Here is a 6,012-nt window from a genome sequence, read left to right as displayed (position 1 = left end):
ACCTTGAAGAGAATAGAGAAATGAAAGAACAAGTTGGGCTTAGAATAGAGAAATGAGGGAGCAAGTCCTAGATCACTTGCTGACATTAGCAATATCACATGAATACTTAGCAAACAGTTTCAACCATTAGATAACAACTTAAGAAAACATTTACCAGAAAGTCCAATGCCTTCTATAAATTTTAAGAATCATGTATTTGAAAACACCTCTTAAATATCTAACATGGTGTACTTTGTTTAACCAGTAAACTTAAGCACAACCATATAAAATGTTTTTAGTTTCTCGCTTCGGCAGCACATATACTAAAATTGGAACGATACAGAGAAGATTAGCATGGCCCCTGCACAAGGATGACACGCAAATTCGTGATAAAATTGATATATTGGTCTACTATGCTATATTATATGTGTGTACATATTGTATGTCCACATGGGGAAATTTTATTAAGAGTTTTATTTTAAATGGCTTATGGATAAGATTGTCCATAAATTTAAGCTGCTAAAATCAATCAAAGATACATTTTAATTTGTGTGACCTGAATCTGTGTACCATATTTTTTAAACTTGTTGCTAGAAAGATATTGTTTTATTTTAAATGTTATGAAAAATTAATTTCAATCTCTACCATCACTAATGACATTTAGGTATATCTTCGCTCAGAATTTCTTCCTTTGATGTGGAACTACATGATGAAATTAGCCTCTAATTTAAAATGTACCTTAGACTGCCAAATTTGGGAAGCCTTTTCACCAGACTTACTATTTGGGCCTGGGTGGTTGTTACAATGGTAAGCTACTACTGTCATCTCTGCCTTAGTCAACACCCTTATACTCAGTATTACAAGTAGTAGGTTATATAAAGCAAGTCAGTCGACAAAACCCTCCCGCTCTTAGCAGCTAGAATATCCAAGTGGCTTATGAAAATTTAAACTCCCTGGATTCAGAACTCTGAATTCTCAAAATTCTGCAGGTCACTATTCCTCTATACTACACAGAATTTCCTTGAACTTGTGTATAAGAAGGAATGCAAGTCACATCTCCAATGTCAGTAGCAGGAACACAGTTACTTGAGCTATCACAGTTGCCTCCGAGGCTGTCCTTTAGTGGGAATTTAGAGTCAGGAGACAGAGCCAGGAATTGAACTCAGATCCTAGGACATGGAATTTAGGCCTTATAATTATTAAGCTAGACAACCACCCCCACCCAAAGTTTTCAGACATCAACCTTTGTATGTGTGCCTTACTATGGTCACTACTGATATTATTCTCTTTATCTTCTAGTAATTTGAACGAATTATTCTTGAAAACAGCATACAATATAAAGTTTGGTTAAAGTAAAGCTAAAAGAAATACTGATCGCTATAAATTACAGAGAACAATGAGTATTCAAAATGCTGTGTTGAATTGCAATGCTGGTCATTTTTGTTTGATTTCATGATGAGACGTAGGTTTGTGGACAGTGTATTCATGTCTGGGAGGCCACGCTCTGTTGCTTTGTCTTTTTGGCTGTTTGTTAATTTTGATTTAGCATTAATTGTCAGAATTACCTCTCTTCACAATACTGTCATACTAAATATGGTCAGTACTTAATCTTCAAGATAGCAAAATCATCATTTACATCTTGGACCTGGGCCATGGACTAGATCTGAAGGTAGCTTCAGGTATCATAATAGAATTCTGCCTGTCAGATAATCCCAAAATTATTCCATGAGTTTTGAGTAAAACATAGTTGAATAAATCATATCACTAACTTGCTCCTGTCTTGAAGACACACACAGAGTACATTCCTACATTTTGATTTGTACCTCAAAGTGGCTACAAACTCCAGAAGAGTTCAATATGGATACCATTAATTATCATGCTTTTAATTAGTTAAGAAATTTTTCACTTTAAAGTTGTCATTAAGCCATCACTTTTACTGTATATCTTTCCAAATTCTATGGTACTTAGTGTCATGGTTAGTATTGCCTTCGAAGATAAATGGTTGCCAGTACAAATTCTTCTAAGAATAACACATGCTCTTCACTTTTTGAACTTCAAGGTAAAAATCTGGGTCCACTAAATGGAATATACAGTCTCAAATTTTATTTCAAAACATTTAGTTTACATTATTACTATTTATTTTGTACTTATGAAGTATCAATTATGTGTATGGAACACATGTATACATTTACTGAAACATCATGTAGTACCCCACAAATATGTAGATTATTAATGTCCGTTGAAGTTAAAATTTTGTTAACAAATTATGACTCTTTCATGTTTTACACCTAAACCTAGTCTGAAAATCTTCTAAATATTTTTGAATAACAGATATTTAATTTTTGAAAAATACACATTCTGCTTTCCGTCGTTTATATTTGCATTCAGTTTTAGCACAGTAGCTCCACATGCAAAGTGCACCACTTATATTCACTTGAATCATATTCTACAACAGCCAATATCTTGTGTTGTAATAAATTATATTTCTATTTTACAACAGGTGTCACTGAATCAAGTTTTTAATTCCTGAGAAACATAAAGCAAGCTATTAAAATTTCTGGGTCTTAAACCCTCCTCTAAACAATCACAAGAAAAAAACCTATATCTTCCTTACAGTTATTTTAAATATAAATTTAAAATGGCACACTATGTACGAATAATTTTTTTGCTCATTCATAAATGAGTACCTGGCAAATTGCCAAAATCATAAATGACCCCACTATCTTCCTTGGCCTTTATTCAGTAATTCTTCACTATCATTTTTGTAAATATTCCTTGTATTTTATGGTTTATGTCCTGCAATCAAAACTTTACTATGCAAAATTAAAGAAACTACAGTGATTTTTACATTACTCCATTTTTTCTTTGATTTAAATGACATTACATAGAAGCAGACTGTGATAAGAAGTGTCAACAAACTAGAACACAGATAAAATTCTGGGAGAAAATCTAACAATCTACAAAAATGTACATTAATAATACAATAATATACTTGTTCATGAAACCTGTTGCAGATATTACTAAACTTGGGGCATGTCAGATGCAGCCAAAATTTAAATTAGTTGAAGGTAAAGTGGGTAGGTGACATTTTAAGAAACAAAGCATATTCAATTACATTTATTTATAATCACACAAATTTGTGTCAATAATTCTAAGAATCTCTCCTGTACTAGATTTTCCACCAGAAATGAGCTATTTACAGAACTCACATAATTTTTATTTTTAATTTTTTTTGAAATATCAGTTTGCAAAATTATCTGAGAATACCTTTCTTGAAGTTCCATCACACACACACAAAAAAGAACCTACTTAAGAGGAAGATGAATTAAAGGAGCATTGTTGAAAATGCCTTGATAAACCACCTTAATGTGAAAATCATACATGCTTATGATATCATATATACTTGATTAGATTACTATATAGACAAGGAGATGGAAATCTAGTTGCTTAGTTTGGTTGATGTTACGTATACGTATTGACATACTGTACTGTACTTCACAAGGAAGTACAAGTATTACATGTGAACAATAATTTTAGAATTAAAATGAACAAATAAACAGTGGCATGGAATTGTGTGTTCTACCTACCTATACGTTCTCCACTTCAAATATCAACTGAAAGTAATGGAAATCCTTACAGTTCCTTTCTTTATGATAAAATTATTTTTTCCTGAATCAATGCCATAAATATTTCCAGATAGGAAGTAAAATGAAGCTCTGAAGATAAATACCTCTAAGACTGGCATCTGGTAGGTGGATGCAAAGACAATTATAACAGCCGTTGTAGATTTATTACATGTTGTTTCTGCTCCTCAGTTAATATGAAAGGAAGTCATAACAAAAAATAAAATAAAAAATAAGAAACGAAGAAGAAAGAGGGTAAGAGAAGGGAAGAGTGGAAAGTATCATTATGTTCTTTAAACTGTATATATGAAATGCATGAAATATGATCCCTTTGTATAAATAAAAATAATTAAAAATGGAAAAGAAGCACTGCAAATCTAACCACCCTATATTTAAAAAAAATATATTCCCATGTTTGCTTTTTATAGCATGTGTCATATAAATTTTTATGCATTTCTATCTACTTTTAATATTATACCAGGAGATTCCTTAATCAAATAGTGTCATGGTGACAAGTGTGCACATATTATTTTACATATTTTCTGTTATATTTTGAGATTGGCATCACAGAAGCAGAATTGTGAGGCCAATAGTTACAAATGAGTCTTAGTTTGTTTAAGTATACATGGGAGTCCTCAAAAAATTAGTGGGAAGTGCATTTTTTTATTTCCCAAAAATAACTTTCTGAAGCATACTTGTATATTTTATAAAAGAAATATACATTGCTTCTCAGCCTTTTGGCTAGGATCAACTGAAAAGAAATATACAAAGTTACATCTACTGAACCAACCACAGCAAGTTATGATGTTACTAACTTTATACAAGAGCTTCCCATTTACTGTTTCTACCTTTAAATACTAAAGGTGAAACAAGTTCAAGAAAATATTCTATAACCATATGGACAACTCAAATCATATCTCTAAGTGAAATATCTAGTTCACAGAAGGAAAGAAATACAGTTCACTAAAACTGCTATATTACTAAGTAATTTCTTTTGTCTTTATTTTTTCAAAGCATACCTTGATCATTGTCATGAACAGGCATTTTGTGGAATGCAAGGAAATCAAGTTGAGTTAGACAGGACTGACCAAGTTGTAATGCCTCTCTTGTGTCTTCTGTATACATTTCATCATTTCAATCTAACCACGTTTTATTGTACTTTATACTTCCAATAAGAAAACTGATTAAAAAAAAAAGACAAAAAATGACAAGGAGCTTGTATTGCAGTGTAGTGAATAAAACCTCTGCCTGCAACACCAGCATACCATAAGGGGGCAGGTTCAAATCCTGGCTGCTCCACTTCCAATCCAGTTTCCTGCCAATTCTCCTGGGAAATTGGCAGAAGATGGCCCAAGTACTCGGGCCCCTGCAACCCAAGTCAGAGACCCAGATGAGTTCATGCTCCTGGCTAGACTAACCCAGTCCCAGCCAATGAGACCTTCTGGGGAGTAACCAGCAGATGGAAGATATTCTCTCTCTCTCTCCCTCTCTCTCTCCCTCCTCTTTCAAACAAAAAATAAATCTTAAAAAAAATACTAATTATCATAGTGAGTAAATAAAATATTTAGATCCCAAGCAGGAGAGCATGCAATTCATACTTTTGTAGCATTGATTTGGATTATATCAGGGTAGGTATGAAAAAAAATATGACTTTTATATTTTAATATATTTACTTAGACTATATTTTGGGGGCACAGAATTATGAACTTATTATCAAAATTAGCAAATTATTAAACTTAAGGGTTTAATTTTTTCTTAATGTTAATGAATTTAATATAGTTATAAATATTTATTAGCATTTCCATTTGCCATAGAATGCTTTCATTATGTTTCCTTATGTTTTGTCTAAATAATGAAAAAAAACCCTTGGCAACAATATTTTGAAGATGTTGCTATCTATTTTCATTTCTTAAGTTTAATATTATAGCATTTCTAAGTAACTATTAGTCTAAGATACCAAACCAAAAATATTAAGTGTATCTATTTGTGGTTTCAAACACTACTTCCTTTGAGTTTCTGTTATAGTATGTTGAAAATACAAACCACAAGCCCTTTGTTAAAACTGTGCACTGACACACAACTTTTTCATTCACCTTTGAAAATATTGCAACTAATATTTAAAAGAAAAAATAGGTATTTAAACAGAATTTTACTTTTGTAAGTGCTTGATAAGAATGTGGTTTTCAACTACCTTGTGAAACTATAATACAGTTAGGAAGAGCTTTTTTAAGACTAACCCACATACCATATATTTTATTCTTTCATTACTACATAATGCAAAGACCCAAATCCTCCTCCCTCTGCTATCAGTTAATAAAACATTTCCTGAATTATTTAACTTCCTTACATTTTTATGTTTTTATCATTTTTCTGTCAACAGTCAAATTCCAAAGGGAAACACTATTTATGT

The 6,012-nt window shown here is 31.8% G+C and overlaps 1 non-coding gene across 1 annotated transcript; it reads left to right on the top strand.

The window, feature by feature from the left end:
* The first annotated feature begins 277 nt into the window (after window positions 1–277).
* Window positions 278–385, top strand: LOC133762624 (U6 spliceosomal RNA). Its single transcript, XR_009866298.1, has one exon. It is a non-coding gene; the product is annotated as a U6 spliceosomal RNA (small nuclear RNA).
* The last annotated feature ends 5,627 nt before the right edge of the window (window positions 386–6,012 follow it).

The sequence above is a fragment of the Lepus europaeus genome, chromosome 6, assembly GCF_033115175.1.
Source record: "Lepus europaeus isolate LE1 chromosome 6, mLepTim1.pri, whole genome shotgun sequence".
Classification (NCBI taxonomy): Eukaryota; Metazoa; Chordata; class Mammalia; order Lagomorpha; family Leporidae; genus Lepus; species Lepus europaeus.
Note: the sequence above shows the minus strand (reverse complement) of the source record. Positions and strands in the feature narration are given on the sequence as shown.